The following is a 17960-nucleotide window of genomic DNA, read 5'->3' as shown; positions in this document are numbered from 1 at the left end:
TACCATCTTGTGTCCTCAGTCCTGAGGAGGTGTCTTACTACAACTGTAATGGAACGATAATCTCTTCAAATGACAGCATCGGTCTTCAATACAGCCTTTTCAAATGAAATGTAGAATACACTCTTGTAACAGGAAATAACATCTTCATATGAACATAGCACATGTGGATGACAACACAGTTAACAACATGCATGTTGACTGTAAGCAGTGACATCAGAATTTGAAATATATGGCTGACATCACAGACTAATGAATCTTTGTTGAAACACAAGCACAAGTACAGATTTATTTGATGACCTTGAAACTGCAAATTTCAATGTATGACATCACCATTGTGTATTACTTTCTTGTTTCCATTAAAACTAGCTCACAGCACAAGCACACTGTATAAGTATACATCATAAATGTATTTGCAGCTTGTTCTGCATAGTAAAAGGAAAGCACACACACTCTGAATGGCAGTCATTCTTGTATTGAACTATCTACCTATGTACTGGCATGGTCTATAAACAAGTGCACTATAAACATGCACCACAGGATAAGTCTGATTACATGTGAGCCATACTTCATCTTTGTAAAGATGACATAAGCTGTGTCATGCAACTAACGTGTGTTCAAAAATGAGTTCTACATCTATTTGTAATTCTAAATGTAGTCAACACTAAGAGGTGTAAGATCCTCATGCATTTATTTATGTTTCCACACACAAGATCAGGAGAGTTTCACTGTTGTATTTGAACCCCCTACCTACTGAATGATACAATCTACAAACCAGTGTATTATAAGCACATGCCATAGGAGGATTCTGACTTTAGTAGTGTGAGTGCATTATTGAAATGATGACATCACCAGTGTGTTGCAGACAGTATGTGTTTGTGGACAGACTGAAAAGGGGATGTGGGATTGATCTAACCAGGTAAATGTTTCTCATGAATTTGAGTCAAATGAGCACACTTGTTGACTTAATCCTCCACTGACACCATGGATCTACCAGCACACTGACAAGTTGATTGTTGTGAGACTAGAAACCCCCCCTAACCTATCAAGCTATGAAATCTAGAATATACAGTACTTAACACAAGTGCCACAACAGCAGTCTGACTTTTATAGTGAGCAAGTGCACTTTATACAGGATGACATCATTGTGATGTTGCAGAGAAGATGATGGTGGAAGCAGGGTCTGACATTGATGTGAACTCACCCTATAGTGTAAAATTAACTACAGGCTACTATTGTTTTGTGGACAGCAGTAGTTAAGGTCATATACACACACACACACAGACACACACACACACACACACACACACACACACACACACACACACACACACACACACACACACACACACACACAAACCCCCTACCTATCTTACCTATCTAGCTATGCAAGCTAGAAGCCACAATACTTAATGCAGGTGCCATAGTCGAAGTCTGAGTTTTAAAATATGACAGTGCAATGTATATAGTATTAGCTTCTTAGTCTGTGTCAGAGAAGATATTGCGATGTTGAAGTTTTGTGCCAATCTATATTTGTTGACATGAAGAATTAAGGTTACTGTTATTATCAGTTATACATATCAATAATGCATGCATATGTAAGCTATACTGTTATAGTCTATACTGCATAACTGAGAGTGACATATACCTACCTGTCTTGTGTATATGAGACAAACAGGTATGAAACACAGGATGGACAATTAATCATTCATAGATTATCAGGTTATGATGATGGCATGAAAACCTTAATGAATGGTACTGATATTAGTAATGGTATGTGGTCATGCATGGGCAATGTGGACTGCCAATAGCAATGCTTGAGAAATAAAAAATATGCTTTCTGTGCATCAAGGCTATATGTGGTTATATTTCATTTTTAAGTGTCAGTGCTGTGGTGCAGACCCAACTGTCCATGCTGAAATGGTCAATTAACCACACAGTTCACTGCAGTTCACCTGAGTACATTACACAGTTTACAGGTAATAAAGTAATATTTATGTATTTATTTTATTTTACACTTGTTTACCAAGGCCCATTTTACTATTCGGTAATGTGCAGTAAAACAAGGTTTCTTGTATAAAGTAAAAGTACACATTTGTTTACATTTCTTATAAAATAAAAACTAACAATTGATATATACATATATATATATATATATATATATATATATATATATATATATATATATATATATATATATATATATATATATATATATATATATATATATATATCTATATATATATATATATATATATATATATATATATATATATATATATAGATATATAATATATATATATATATATATATATATATATATATATATATATATATATATATATATATATATATATATAATATATATATATATATATATATATATATATATATATATATTTTTTTTTTTTTTGAGACAAAGAGAGTCAGTAGTTATAATGCAGATTTAGTATTCTATGGAGTAGTCAGTGAAAAGTGAGATTTGAGTTGGGAGGAAGAAAAGTGTTGTCAGCCTGGAGTATTGCAGGAGCATAGCCAGCCGGTGGTAAGGTGCTCCATGAGGAGTATCTTAAATGTAGTCTTATTAGTGGTAGTTCTTATGTGTTGTGGTATCAAGTTCCATTTTTGAGATATGCAATTGGGGAAGAGGTCTTCTCCAAAACTGCTTTCGGCCTTAGTGACTGTTAGTAAAAACTGGTTAGAGGACCTGAGACTTCTGCTGTTAGAATATGGTAGAATTAAGTTACTGAGTACTGGGCAGTTATTGGGGTTGTAGAGTAGTGAGTGGGTAAATGTTAGCTGATTGAGGGATAGTAGAATGGGCAGGTCAAGCCAATTTAGTGTGTGAAGGGCAGAACAGTGGTGCATTCTTGATGAGAGGTGGGCTGCCAATTTTGCAATTTTGTTGTAGCAAATCTTCAATCTGTTTATTTCAGTTTTCCTTAGGTTTGTGAAAATAGGGGAGGTGTAAAGTATGGTAGATATTGAGTTTTTTTCTATGGCATGTCTGGTTAGGTTTGTAAGATATGGTACTGATCTGTATATGGTACCTAGTTTTATATGAACCTTTTTGATGGAGAGAGCTAGATGTTTGTTGAATTTAAGAGATTGATCTATTGTCACTCCAAGTAATCTGGTGTGTTCTACAGGTTTGGTTTTGATTTCATTGGATGAGTAGATGGCAAATGAGGGGTTGTTATTGTTTGGGTTGTAATTGGAGAGTAATATTAATTTTATTTTGTTCAGATTAAATATGCTAGTATTATGTGAGGTAGTTTTCAATGTCAGTGAGTGATTTTTGGGTATTTTCTGGGAGTTTAGGGAGGGATGGAGCTGAGCAGATCAGGGTGTAATCTGCATATTCTACGATGTTTGGTAGTTGTGTGGTGGATCAGAGTTTATTTGAGAAAATGGTGAATAGCACTGGGCCAAGTATGGACCTTTGTGGCACCCCCACTGAGATGGGTAGTAGGATAGAGAAGTTGTTCTGTCACTGAACTGCTTGTTGTCGGTCAGTTAAATAGTTGTGAAACCAGGCTAGAGCTGGATGAGAGATGTTTAAAGAGACTAGTTCAGTGAGTAGTTTTTAGTGTGATACTGTGATGAATGCTTTCGACATGTCGAGAAAAATTGAGGAAACTAATTGGCCATTGTTCTAGAGCTCTGTGGTAGCATTTGTGATACTTATTAATGCAGTTGTGGTGCTGTGTTTGGGTCTAAATCCATGTTTGTGCTGTGTTTGGGTATAAATCCAGTATCATTCAGTAGCAATGTGTATTTTTTTTCCCAAATCATTACCTAAAGCGCAATGCTGAGAAACATAGTTTCACAAATGTTGGCAAAGTGCGCATGCACATGCAGACTTTATTTTGTTGAACTTGGACTGTGACGTGTCAGTGTTTAATGGTGTTCATTGGTGCTCCCTGACAATCTTTGCAAAAATAAGAATAGTAGAGGAAATGTTCTGATTCTGATTACATTTACAACAGATCAGTTTTATCATCACATGTTGCAGACATATGCTCCGCAGGTTTTGTTATACCTTTCAATGCTAGCTGCAAAGCTCAAATAAAAAAAATGAGGCATTGGCTTGCTTTCCCCATTTGTGCAATGGTAGATTGTGAGCAAACAAATTTCTCTACTGAAGGAAAAAGTCAAAAACTACATTTGGTGTGACTTCTTCAGTGCAAAAAGTCTTAGTGACGATGTGTGACCATCAACATTTTGGGCAGTACTTAGTGGAGAAAATCCACCTGTCAACCTAGCTTTTTCTGTGGCACAAGGTGTAAAATTTCAGAGCTAAATGAAAAATCAGAGATGAAGCAGGGTTCAACAACACTATGTAGATGATTTTACAAAGAGTTTCAGAATGTGATTATTATATTAACTTTTTAAAATGACTTTAAGAATAGCTAGGAATGACTATTATAAATATGTTGCCTGGCAAAACTGTGTTTGTAATAGCTAGTGAAATAATGTTTTATACCTGCGACATATGACACTTGCTTCAAGGGAAATCACAAGTTAACTGTGTGTACAATGATGTGTAAGGCAAATACTCACGACATTATACAATAACACCTGGAATGCTATTTAGCATGACATACTACAGTTGCTCGTTGCCTGACTCACACAGCTGCAGAGCACTTCAAGTGACAAAACAGAAGGGCCTTACAGAGACACAGGCAACTTATTCTCATGAAAAACACTTATAAAAACAGGCAGTATGAGTTTCACTTAATGCTGAATACCAACCATTGTCATGATTAAAAATTATGTTTACAGACTTGATCTTTATGTCTAGACCTCACCAAGGAAATCCGACTTAACACTTTTCAAAGTCACACGTTTGAAGGGACCATGATACCTTAAGTAGCTAAGGGAATATGTACATTTTATTTCTCAGCAAAGTAATGGCAGACAAGCAGTGCCATAACATGACCTTTACATCCATTAGTCTAATAAATACCCAACAGTGCTAATGGGTGAGATAGAAATGGTGAAGATATAAACATATGAAAGGGTGGTGTTCTGGGTCATTAATGTACATCTTCCTGGCATGTCTTCAGTATTTATTTGTTATTTATTGACATTGGCAATTCAAAAGTTCAACTGGGTCAGGAACCCATTTTCAGTGGAGGCATGGGTAGAAAGCTCCAAAAACAAATGCAGACATATAAGATTTTACAGTTATAACTAAACATTATATAGGTTACTAGTGCAAGTACAGACATTAATAGCTTTTAGAGTTGTACCTAAGCATGCATATATTTCTAGGCATAATAAAATGTATCATGTGGCTATACAACATTTGCAGGAGACTGTAAACAGTTCAGTCTAAAATTCTAGTTTGGAGTTGCACATTACTGGCAGATCAGATTAAGTTATACAAAAGACATAAATATGAAAGATTAGCTTTGCGTGTATAAGGGCAAAAGTTAAGTACTGGCAGTAAGACATAGGGAAAAGTATATGATTATATAGTGATAGTAATAGAAGTATGGGATTATCTAAAGAGATGGCGTGATGGAAAGGAGGTAAATGTGGATAGATTTTGTATAGACATAAGAGAATATTACAGTGAGACATTTGGTAGATAGGTTAATGTTCATAGGTTCATAGGTTTGTACTAGGCTATCGGCCCTAGGGCCTATACAAGCCTAGCCATAACAATTCCCTGGATATTTCTTCCTACACTATTTACTTCCCTGGACTCCTGTCTAGCAGGGTGACTGATGTGATCCCCCAAGTGAATTTCCTATCTCCCATCCAGTCATCAAGGTTCCTTTTGAAGAGGGCCAAAGAGGCGCTCAGCTTGACATGTATGGGCAATGTATTCCAGAGTCTGGGGAGTCTCTGGGTCAGGAACCTATCTCTCCAGCATGTTTTGTTCATTGTGATGACAAGGGTTAGATCCCTGGATCGTGTGTCTCTGAGGGATTGGGATTTCTTTAAGTGTAACATGTCCAACAGCTCTGGGTTTGACATGGCCTTGTATGTTAAGCAGAGATCATCTCTGAGTAGACGATATGCGACAGAGTATAGGTGGAGTTTTTTTAGATAGTCAGCATAGGGCATCTGCTTTAGGCCTGTGATTCTTTTAGTGAGGCATTTCTGCAGCCTTTCCATTTGCTGCAGATGTCTTGAGAGGTACATACCAAATGGGATGTTGTATTCTATAATGGGTCTAATGAGGGATGAGTACAGTGGGACAATGACCTCCTTTTTTCTGGATGAAAAGCCCTTAGTGATGAGGTGTGCCACATAGAAGGATTTCCACCTATATGGTAATTAATGGGTACATGTTTTTTTCCCAAAGGGGATAACTATACATTTCTTGGCATTGAGCTTGAGCTCATGGCTCTGGCACCAAGCGTCTGTTTCTGTAAGGCCCTTTTGTAGAATATCTACATCATTTGGGGATTCAATAATGGCTCCCAGTTTGCAGTCATCTGTGAACTTTGTTAGCCAGAGTCCCTTAGTGTTGGCCTGCACTTGAGAGAAATAGATGCCAAACAAGACCGGTCCCAGGACTTAATCCTGAGGTACTCCACTTGTCACTTGTCTGGAGCTGGATTTGGAGTCAGCTACTTTTACAGTGTAGGTTCTGCCAGTAAGCCAGTTGGCAACCCATCAAGTGATGTAGGGATTAATGCCCAGGTTAGTAAGTTTATCTATGATTCCAGAGTGGGGGATGGTGACAAAAGCCTTGGCAAGGTCCAGATAGGCTCTGAGGACCACCTTACCCTTGCCCACGGCTCTGGAGATTGATTCGAAGAAGTCAATCAGGTTCAGGACACAAGATCAGCCCCTCACAAACCCAAACTGCGTGGGGTCCAGTGTTTGAAGGTTGCCAGTGTCTTTGTTTATAAGTTCTATGATAATAATTTCCATGGCCTTGCAGATCAGGCTCGTCAGACTGATGGGGGAGGAAGTTCCTGGGATCCAAAGTGGATCCCCCCTTGTAGAGTGGGATAACTGTTATAAATATTTTATGAGGTATAGGAGAATATTACAGTGTGACATTGTCAAGAAGAAGCAGGCATAGTAGATAAGATACGAAGATGTAAAAACAAATTTCCAGGTGATAGGATAGGAAACAAGGCAATGGTGAGGGGTAAAGTATAGGCGGTATGGGTGGAAGAGGAAGTCATGTGAGATAGATTAAGTGCAGTAGTCTTTAGTTAAGGAATAAGGGCAAATATGAATGTTGAAAAAAATTATTTTTAGTGTAAGTTTATAATTATTAAAGGAATATAAGACACTGATACCTTGAGGTAGGGCAATCCATAGTCTTGCGATGGCACAGAAGTAGAGCTTAAGTCCAGCTCTTTTGTTCGGTTTATATAAATTTAAAATATGTTTATTTGTCGAATGGAGATTTAGAGATGGGGTGTAGACCTGTAAGATAGGTTTTAAGGCAGGGAAGCTGTCTGGTTTGTAAATTATTTTGTGAGCAAGAGATAACTGTACAAAGTTAAGGTAATGGGGGAATTCATTCCAGTTTAGTTTGTTAAGAGCATGACAATGGTGCATGTGGTAAGTTGTGCCATTTGCAAACATGGCTATTTTATGATAACATTATTGAAGCTTAGTCTTTAGGGACATGTGGAGGTTGGTGAGTATGGGGAAAACATACACTCGGAAAGGGAGCAGAAAGGTATTGGCAAGTGTTTTTTTGGTGGGGTTGTCCATGAACTGTTTGTGTCTATAGAGTTTAGCCGTCTGAAATGAGTTTTTTAATTGTACTAAGTATAAGTCATTCTTAGGTAAGTTTATCATCTATTGTGATACCCAATAGCTTTGCCTGAGTTACAATTTTAGTTTCTGTATTATTTTGTGAGTATATTTTGCAATCATGTAAATGTGGTTTTGGTGAGAACAATAGCAGTTTTATTAGGATTAAGTAGTAATTGTGCTTCATTTAACCAGGTTCACATAGAGGTGAAGGCATCTTGTGTCATTTTTAGGAGATGTTGAAAGTTGTTGGAGGAGGAGATAGTAGTGGAGTTGTCAGTATATTGGATGAGTGTACTTGGAACAGAGCCAGTTATGAAGGTTATTAATGGAAATATTGAAAAGAAAGGGTCTAAGAATGGATCCTTGAGGGACTCCTGTTCTATTGATCTGGTATTCTGACAGACTAGTTTGCCATTTATCACTTTGCTGCCTATTGGTTAAATAATTGGAGAACCATTTTAGGGGAGGTTGTGAGCATCCTAGTGTAGATAGTTGTAATAGTTTGTGATGTGATACTGCATCAAAAGCCTTTGATAGGTATAGAAGGATTACTGATGTTAATTGGCCAGTGTCCATGGCTTTGTTCTCCATATTTGTGAAGGGGAGTACTACAGAGGTAGTGCTATGTGCTGGTCAAACATCATGTTGGGTAGGTGCAAGGAGACTGTTATCTGAAAGATGTTTCATTAGTTGCATATGTATGCACTTTTCCAGTAGTTTAGATAAAGAGGAGAGGATAGAGATGGGGCGATAATTTGTTAATTCATTAGTTTCCCCATTGTGTAGAGGGATTATGCAAGATTTTTTTCCAGAATTTGAGAACATCAGATTCTGTGATAGATTCATTAATCAGAATGCTAAATGGGTAGGCTATTGCATCAGCAGTGAGTTTTAAATATTCTAGTGGAAAGTTATCAGTGGATAGGGAGCAAGGTTTCAGTTTGAAAAGAAGCTTATGTATTAGAGAGGTAGGTGCAGATTGCAGAGAGAAAGTAGAAGATGAAGGGCTAACTGTAGAGGTTCCATGGAGAGGGGACGTGAGTAAGGTGGGGTTCCTATTAAATGAATCTGTTAGGAGTAGATTTTACATAAGGTTGGAGTTTGTGTTAGGTGTAGAAAAGTTTACAAGTTTAAGTATACTATCAATTAAGTGGGAGTTGAAGATGTCAGCTAATTGAGATGTCTCTTTGGCTGGGGCTGGTGATAGGTTTTGTGAGGTTCCAGAACTACGGAGTGCTGAGATGGTTTTTCCAGAGTTATTGGCTTGGCTGGATATTTGTTAAGAACATTTTTTTTATCAGCAATGACTATTTTTTTTTAGGTTCATAGGTTAGTACTAGGCTATCAGCCCTAGGGCTTCTACAAGCCTAGCCATAACAATTCCCTGGCTATTTCTTCCAACACTATTTACTTCCCTGGACCCCTGTCTAACAGGGTGACTGACATGATCCCCAGGGTGAATTTCCTTTCTCCCATCCAATCGGCAAGGTTCCTTTTGAAGAAGGCCAAAGAGGCACTCTGCTTGACATGTTTGGGCAATCTATTCCAGAGTCTGGGGAGTCTCTGTGTCAGGAACCTATCCCTCCAGCATGTTTTGTTTATTGTGATGACAAGGTTTAGATCCCTGGAGCATGTGGCTCTGAGGGATTGGGATTTCTTTAAGTGTAGCATGTCCAACAGCTCTGGGTTTGACATGGCCTTGTATGTTAAGCAGAGATCGCCTCTGAGTAGACAATATGCGACAGAGTATAGCTGGAGTTTTTTAAGGCGGTCAGCGTAGGGCATCTGCCTTAGGCCTGTGATTCTTTTAGTGAGGTATTTCTGTGGCCTGTCCAGTTGTTGCAGAAGTCTTGAGAGGTACATACCAAATGGGGCGTTGTATTCTATAATGGGTCTAATGAGGGATGAGTACAGTGGGACAATGACCTCCTTTTTTCTGGATGAAAAGCCCTTAGTGATGAGGTGTGCCACATAGAAGGATTTCCACCTATATGGTAATTAATGGATACATGTTTTTTCCCAAAGGGGATAACTATACATTTCTTGGCATTGAGCTTGAGCCCATGGCTCTGGCACCAAGCATCTGTTTCTGTAAGGCCCTTTTGTAGAGTATTCACATCATTTGGGGATTCAATAATGGCTCCCAGTTTGCAGTCATCTGTGAACTTTGTTAGCTAGAGTCCCTTATTGTTGGCCTGTACTTCAGAAAAGTAGATGCCAAACAAGAGCGGCCCCAGGACTGAACCCTGAGGTACTCCACTTGTCACTTGTCTGGAGATGGATTTGGAGTCGGCTACTTTTACAGTGTGGGTTCTATCAGTAAGCCAGTTAGCAACCCACTGGGTGATGTAGGGATTAATGCCCAGCTTAGTAAGTTTATCTATGATTCCAGAGTGGGGGATGGTGTCAAAGGCCTTGGCAAGGTCTAGATAGGCTGTGTGGATCACCTTACCCTTGTCCATGGCTCACAAGACTGATTCGAAGAAGTCAATCAGGTTCAGGAGACAAGATCGGCCTTTCACGAACCCAAACTGGGTGGGGTCCAGTGTTTGAAGGTTGCCAATGTCTTTGTTTATAAGTTCCATGATAATACGCTCCATGGCCTTGCAGATAAGGCTTGCCAGACTGATAGGACTGTAGTTTCTGGGATCCAAGGTGGATCCCCCCCTTGTGGAGTGGGATAACTGTAGCTCTGCACCACTCAGTGAGCACGAAACCTGAGGTGATGCTATGATTAAGCATGACACTTAGGTGAGGTGCCAGTTCATATTGTAGTTCATGTAGTACACAGCCCAGTTTGTCATCTGGTCCCATGGATGCTGTGTCCTTAGCTTTGGAGAGTGCGTTTTTTACCTGTGTGGCCATTATTACTGGAATTTAGCAATCTTCCGGCACTGAGATGGGCCACTTAGGGTGCCTTAATTTGTAGCTGCTTATATTTAAGTTGTTTGGTTTCATTTTTATTTCTATGCAATTCTTTCCAGGCTTGGTCTCTGGTTAGTAATACTTGTTTTCTGGCTTTTGTTAGCCAGGGGGTATGGACAATTTTTATATTTTTGATTTGGAAGGGAACTAAGCTGTTAAGGGTATCTAAGAAGACTTTGTTGAAGTGACTAATAGCATCCTCCAATGGTAATGTTTTTAATGGGGACCAGTTTATAGTTTTTAGGATGTTGTTAAATAGTTCTTGATTGAATCTGACTACATTTCTTGAAGTTTTACAGGTATGGGGTTTAGGCTCTTCAGAGGGGGTCCTATAGGTATATGCTGGTAAGTGGTCACTTAGGGTGTTTGAGAGAGTGCTGGAATTGGAATATATATGCAGATCTGTTATTAGGATCCACTCTAAGGTTGCACCTAGTTGATTATTATTAGAGCTGGCGATAAGTTGTGTAAAGCTGTGAAGGTTTATGCTATTTATAGGGGAGTCAATGACTAGATTTTGCCAGTTGATATTTATATGACCCATAATAATAGTTTCATTGGTAATACTGGTACTCCAGGAAAGAAAATCTTCTTGCATTCAAATGTTTTGGTCAGGGTGTATATAAACTACTCCAAAGCATATTTGTTTAGAATTGTTTATTGTAGGGATGCTAAGAGAACTTCTGTGTTACCAAAAGACGCAACAAGTTTGGAGAGGGGGGTTATTACAAGGCTGTTATGATAGATTAATGCTACACTGCCTGTTTTTTATGGGCTCTATCATTCATTTCTTAATATATTATATCCTCGGGGGACTATTTCAGTATGTAGAATGTGTGGTTTTAACCAGGTTTCAGTAGCTGCTACTACATCTGGGAAGTAGTGTACAAGCCATGAGTGAAATTTGGTAATTTTACTGCAGATGCTATGTATATTTAGTACTATTAGTAGCAATATTTTAGAGGTGGGTGACTGTGTAGGTCCAGGACTGGGGTGAATATTCCCACATTGGAAAAGTTTAAGGATAAGGAAAAGAAGGCTAAGTTTATTGATATGCTTGGAGACTATGCGTGGTATTAGTTTGGTTTTAGTAGTGGTTCATAGGTTCATAGGTTCATAGGTTCATACTAGGCTATCTGCCCTAGGGCATTTATAAGCCTAGCCAGAGTATGTTTGGCTTTCGCCACCCATTTTAAATTAATTTTGCTATGCCCTTTTTCGAGGTTAGTGTACTGTGCCTCTGTCTAACAGTGACAAAGAAGTGATACCCGGGGTAAACCTACGATCTCCCATCCACTCATCAAGATTCCTCTTGAAGAGAGTCAATGAGGGACTCTGCCTAACCTGGACTGGGATTTTATTCCAGAGTGAAGGGAGCCTCTGGGTTATGAATCTGTCCCTCCAGCATGTCCTATTTATTTCAGTGCTGAGGTTCAAGTCTCTCGAGCGTGTAGCTCGATGGGATTTGGATTTTTTGAGGTGCAGCATGTCCCTTAATTCCGGGTTGGACATGGCCTTATACGTCAGACACAGGTCACCTCTGAGCAGGCGGTATGCCACTGAGTAGAGCTGGAGTTTCTTTAACCGGGCAGCATATGGCATCTGTTTGAGCCCTTTGATCCTCTTGGTGAGGTACTTTTGGGGTCTTTCCAGTTGCTGCAGGTGTTTGGTAAGGTACATCCCAAAAGGGGCATTGTACTCAATTATGGGCCTGATGAGGGATGAGTAAAGAGGCACGATGACCTCCCCTAATCTAGATGTGAATCCCTTCATGATTAGGTGGGCCATATAAAATGTTTTTCTAACCACTTTGGCCACGTGGTTGTCAAATGAGAGATTGCTATCAACTTGGGTCCCCAGGTCCCTAATTACATCTTCTGTACTTAATGGATTACCACCTATGTGGTAATTTGTGGGCACTTTGTTTTTGCCAAAGGGGATGACTATACACTTTTTGGCATTTAGCTTGAGGCCATGGCTCTGGCACCAGTTGTCTGTTTCTATGAGGCCCTTTTGGAGGATGCTTGTGTCGGCTGGAGAGTTGATTATGGCACCCAGTTTGCAGTCATCTGCGAACTTGGTCAGCCACAGTCCTTCCATGTTGGCCTGTACCTCCAAGAAATATATACCAAACAAGAGAGGTCCCAGGACTGAGCCTTGTGGGATGCCACTTGTAACTGGTTTGGAGTCTGACATGGCTCCAGCAATTCTAACCATGTGGGTTCTGTCCTTGAGCCAGTTTGCAACCCATCTAGTGACATAGGGGTTTATATTTAAGCTGGTGAGCTTATCTATAATGCCCGAGTGGGGTATTGTATCGAAGGCTTTTTGCGAGGTCCAGATAGGCTATGTGGACCACCTTCCCTTTGTCAATGGCCTTGGTGACTGTTTCAAAGAAGTCAACCAGGTTTAAGAGGCAGTATCTGCCCTTAACAAAGCCGAACTGGGTAGGATCCAGTGTCTGTAGGTCCCCAATATCTTTATTTATGAGGTCCATGATGATCCTTTCCATAGCTTTGCAGACCAAGCTAGTCAGGCTTATGGGGTGATAGTTTCCAGGGTCCGTTGAGGCACCACCTTTGTGGAGAGGGACCACTGTTGCTGTACGCCACTCTTTGGGTACATATCCTGTAGTAAGGCTGAGATTGAACAGTAGTTTTATATTTGGGTTTAACTCTTCTTGGAGTTCATGTAGGACGCAGCCTGGGACACAGTCTGGTCCCATTGATGCTGTGTTTTTTGCTTTGGAGAGGGCGGCTCCCACCTGAGCATCTGAGATGTCAGGGGGGCAGAACTCTGCTGGGATAGATATTTGCCCTTTTGGTGGGGGGGGGGTGAAGTTTGCGCTGAACCTGTCAGCTAGGATGTTGGCAATGTCTGTCGGTTCGGTGTATTTTTTGTCATTTTGGACTAATTCTGAGCATATCTGGGAATTCCCACCAGGTTCCTAACATAACTAAAGAAAGCCTTGTGATTATTCTTAGTGTCCTGTGCAATTTTTCTCTCAAAGCTGGCCTTTGACGATTTTATGAGTGCCCTTAGTTTTTTGCTAATACTGATCAGAGATGCCTTCCCTTTTTGGGATTTTGCTCTATCATGTAGTAGCTTCCTCCTTCTATTGTATAGTTTGTTTATGGCTGGGGTCCACCAGACAGGTCGTCTGCCTTTGGAGGATTGGGTCTTGGTTTTATTTGGGATTGCATGATCCATGCATTCCTGAAGGTGTTCATAGAATGCATTTATAAAGGATTCTGCGGTCTGGGCCATATTTTGCACAGGCCCGGGGGCTTTGAAGGATTCCACCTCGGTTTTGAGGAGTGTGAAATTTGCTTTAGAGAAGTTTTTCACTGTGGTTTTCTGGGCAGGGGGTGGGGTCGGGATGTGAATATCCAGTGAGATCAGTTTATGGTCTGATCTTACCAGTGAGGGATATACTTCTGGTCTGGAGCATAGAGTCCCCATGTTGGTGATGATCAGGTCCAGTATGTTTTCCCCTCTTGTGGGAGTGGTAACAAGTTATTCCATAGCATTTGAGTTTATGAATTCTAGGAACCTTTGGGCAAGGGTGTTGGAGCTAGAGTAATGCTCCCAATCTATGTTTGGGTAGTTGAAGTCGCCCAATATAATGGTGTTCGGAGAGACCTTCATATTTTCCAGTGTTCTCATGAAGGCCGAGTGGGGTTCCTGGGTTTGGCAGGGTGGTCTGTAGCAGGCTATAAACTTGAAGGCAGTTTTACCCACTGTTAGTTGCACATGGATAGTCTCTGATGCTTCGTGCTTTGCCACCAACCTGGAGGTGTGGGTATCTTTGATGAATATCGATACTCCCCCTCCTTTTGTGGTTCGGTCCAAGTTTTGGGGCCGAAAAGCATGGTTTGAGGTATAACCTGGTAGTGCTGGAATGCTCTTGGGAGTCCTGAACCAGGTTTCTGTTACTGCACAGATATCGATGTTCTCCATGCTAAGGAGAGTTTCGAGTGCGTGCATCTTGAGGTTTAGACTTTTGGCGTTGAGTAGCATTACTCTTAGTTTCTTATCCCTTGTGATACCTATGGAGGTGGGTTTGTCTTTTGAGCCTTGCCTAAAAAAGGCACTATGGGGGTAGCAAGAGCCTTTGCCAATATCCGAAAGCCCAGGGTTGACAGGTGCAAGCCATCCCTAGCAAAGCATCGTGGCTTGTCGTGCATATCATCCCAAACTGACAGGCATTGGATCCCCTTTGAATGACACCAATACTTAAGCCAATTGTTGAAATTGATCATCTTGTCTTCATATTGTGGCATCATTCTTGGTGAGGGTAAGATGCTACTCAAGGTCAGGGTCATACCAGCCTGGGCTACATGCTCAGAGAGCTCCTCTATGTCTCTTTTCATGTAGTCCAGGGAGGTACGTCTCAGGTCATTCACACCAGCATGGACAATGACTGAGTCATATTTGTACTTGCCTTGGAGTGACCTGAGTGCTTGTGTTATGTGGCGGATCCTAGCGCCAGACAGGCTGCTCACCGTGACCTTCTCCTTGTTCAGCCTGGTGAGCGGGACGTCAGTGTGCCTGACGATAGAATCACCTATTACAAGTGTATCAGGTGTGTTGTTTAGCCTTAAGGGCTGTGACTGTTCGGCACACTGGCTTTGTGAGATATGTGTTGCACGTGTTTTGTTTTGGGGTAGCGGTTGCTTGGGTGTCTACTTTGGAGGTCTCTGCTGCTTAGGCAGATCTTTATTTAAAGCCTCCGAGTATGTTTTGTGTGATTATGTGTTTGGTTTGCTGTCGTGGTAGGTCTATGTGAGACTGGAATTGTAGTGAGTGTGGTTTCCTTCTCCTCCTGACTGGTTATGCCAGTACTGAGTTGAGAGAGCTTAGCCTCCAGTTTGGCTATATGGTTGCATCTCTCACATGTGTTGGAATTTGTTGGGAGGAGGAGAGGGTTGTCTGTGTACATGAGGCAGTTGTAACATTGCCTCAAGATTCCCATATTCACCAGCTGGACCAGAGAGGAGATTGACAACTGACCTTTGGACATGCTAGAATAATATTGGGAATTCCTTTATAATTGAAAATAAGGGCCAATGGGGAGTGAGACTGTAGTGCTTTTAATTTTTAGTGCTGACTTATAATTGCTTTAGTGAGCAAGTGCCAGGTAACAAGTGCAATGTGTTACAGGTAACTTAAATGCAAAAACGACAAACAGCAACTTTCTTTCAAGTGAAACAAGGAAATAAGTACAATAAGCAATGCAGATATCACTAGGGATCCACAGAAGCACTGAGAAGCCGTGTTTTAGGTGGAATTAGCGTTCCAGGGAAATAACAAGCATACAAACAAAACTAGATTCAGCAGACCTGGATCTAGTCTATGCTACAGCAAACAAGGTGTACCAATTTCAGTAAGATACAGTTCAAATATTCAGGCACTATAAACCTTTAACCAGAAATTCCCAGCTCAGAAGGGCAGAGTCCAGCCTCTCCTCCCACAAGAGTGCAGACCACGAACCTTCTTAATGTAAAATAACTGGCCTGAAGCCCAAGTGCTTAAACCAGAGCTAATACACTTTAAGAATAACAGACACTGGTGGGAAGGAACTGGATTTTAGTTGGGTGAATATTGTTGTATTTGGTAAGTCTGGCTGTCATGTTAGAGAAACTATCTAAGTAGATATCAAAAGGTAAGGCCTGGGTAGATGTTTTTACAGGTACAGGAGTTAGAATGCATCTGAGGGAGGTGGCTTGTATTAATTTTCCTAGTGAAGTAGGTATGGGGTAGAGAGAGTAAAAAGAAAGATGAGTGAATTATGAGAAGTGTTGTAAGACAGAGTGAAACTGCAAGTAAAATAGGAGAAGAAGTTTATTATGTTAGGAGAAAATCTACAGGCAGATAGAGAAATTGAGGTGTAATAATTACAATGTTGTAGGTGTTAACTGATAGAGTTAAATAGTTGAGAACGTATTGGATAGTGTTGGCGAGGAGGAAGAGTTATAGTAACTATAAATGTAATTGATTAGGAGGTGGGTATGAATGGGGGCAGGGTAGGGAAGTGGAGTGAGCCTGAGCAGAGCGAGGATAAATGGACCAGGTAGACCCTCACCTGTAATGTTCCACAACCAAGAAGTTATCAGTGACCCTTACATCAAATTAGGTTCCCAATCACTATTTAATCCCAAAATGCTGTTTAGCTTTTTTTTCCCTTTATTTGGATAAAACATAGCCAGTTTATTTAATATAGTTGACTATTGCAGACACAGTAAATGGATCTGATATGGGATTGTGGCCAAATCTTTGCAATATTGAAGTACTCAAGATCTGGTGGCACTTGTGCAGTTTTATTACTAAAGGTTGCAGATCACTGGAAAAGGGTAAGGGGAATAAAGGCAAGCAGAGATCAACCCATGCAGTGACCTCTGCAGTCACAATGAATCAATTCAAATGCAGAGAACAATTTTTAATTTGTTTCAACCTACATATGTATCTTAGCAGGATCTGTGTTTTGCATTTCAGGGGAGAAGATCGTGATAGTTTGATATGCATCTTAGCAGGATCTGTGTTTTCTTGAAGTCCCGGTCTTGGATCGATGTAGTACTGCTTCACACTGCAGAAAAATTAGATGGAGTCATTTGTGATTCAGGGGAGAAGATCATGACTGTTTTTTAGAGTACACAACACCTTGGAACCGGACAGCTGCAATAGTAGTTTTAATCAATCATGGTCTGTATCAGTAAGTGATGGCTGTGGGGATGAAGAAGCTATAGGACAGACAAAAACTGGTGATGACATGGATAGAAAAAGGATAGATTAATAAATTGTCCTTATGGGTGTGGGTGTACTTACAAATGCTTTTTTTGCTACAGTATTCAAAATCTGTTCATGAAAGTTTGTTAATGGATAAAAATTAAGATATATATAAATAAATAAATCAAAGAAGTATGGCTAAAAACCAATCTTCAGACGAGATTTATGCCAACACCACAGAGGAAGCTGCACTTCATTACATCCACTATACAATGAATTATTATTTATTTATTTATTGACATTTGATTACCAGGAAAGTCTGACTGGGTAGAAGTCCATTTTCAGTGCAGGCCCAGGAAGAAAAGCTGCAAATGATTGCAAAACATTTAAGAACAATAATTTTACAATCTTCAAAAATAAAACAAAAACTTCAAAAATAAAACAAAAACATCGGCAGTTGAAATAATTATAACACATTAGACATACTAGAAAAACATTGGTTTAGAATTGATTCACATTATATGATAACCATTTAATATTTAGTTTGTAGAGAAATTAAAGGTAAGCCAGTT

This window comes from Protopterus annectens, chromosome 6.part0, assembly GCF_019279795.1.
Source record: "Protopterus annectens isolate FY-2018-M chromosome 6.part0, PAN1.0, whole genome shotgun sequence".
Classification (NCBI taxonomy): domain Eukaryota; kingdom Metazoa; phylum Chordata; order Ceratodontiformes; family Protopteridae; genus Protopterus; species Protopterus annectens.
This window is presented reverse-complemented; position numbering follows the sequence as displayed.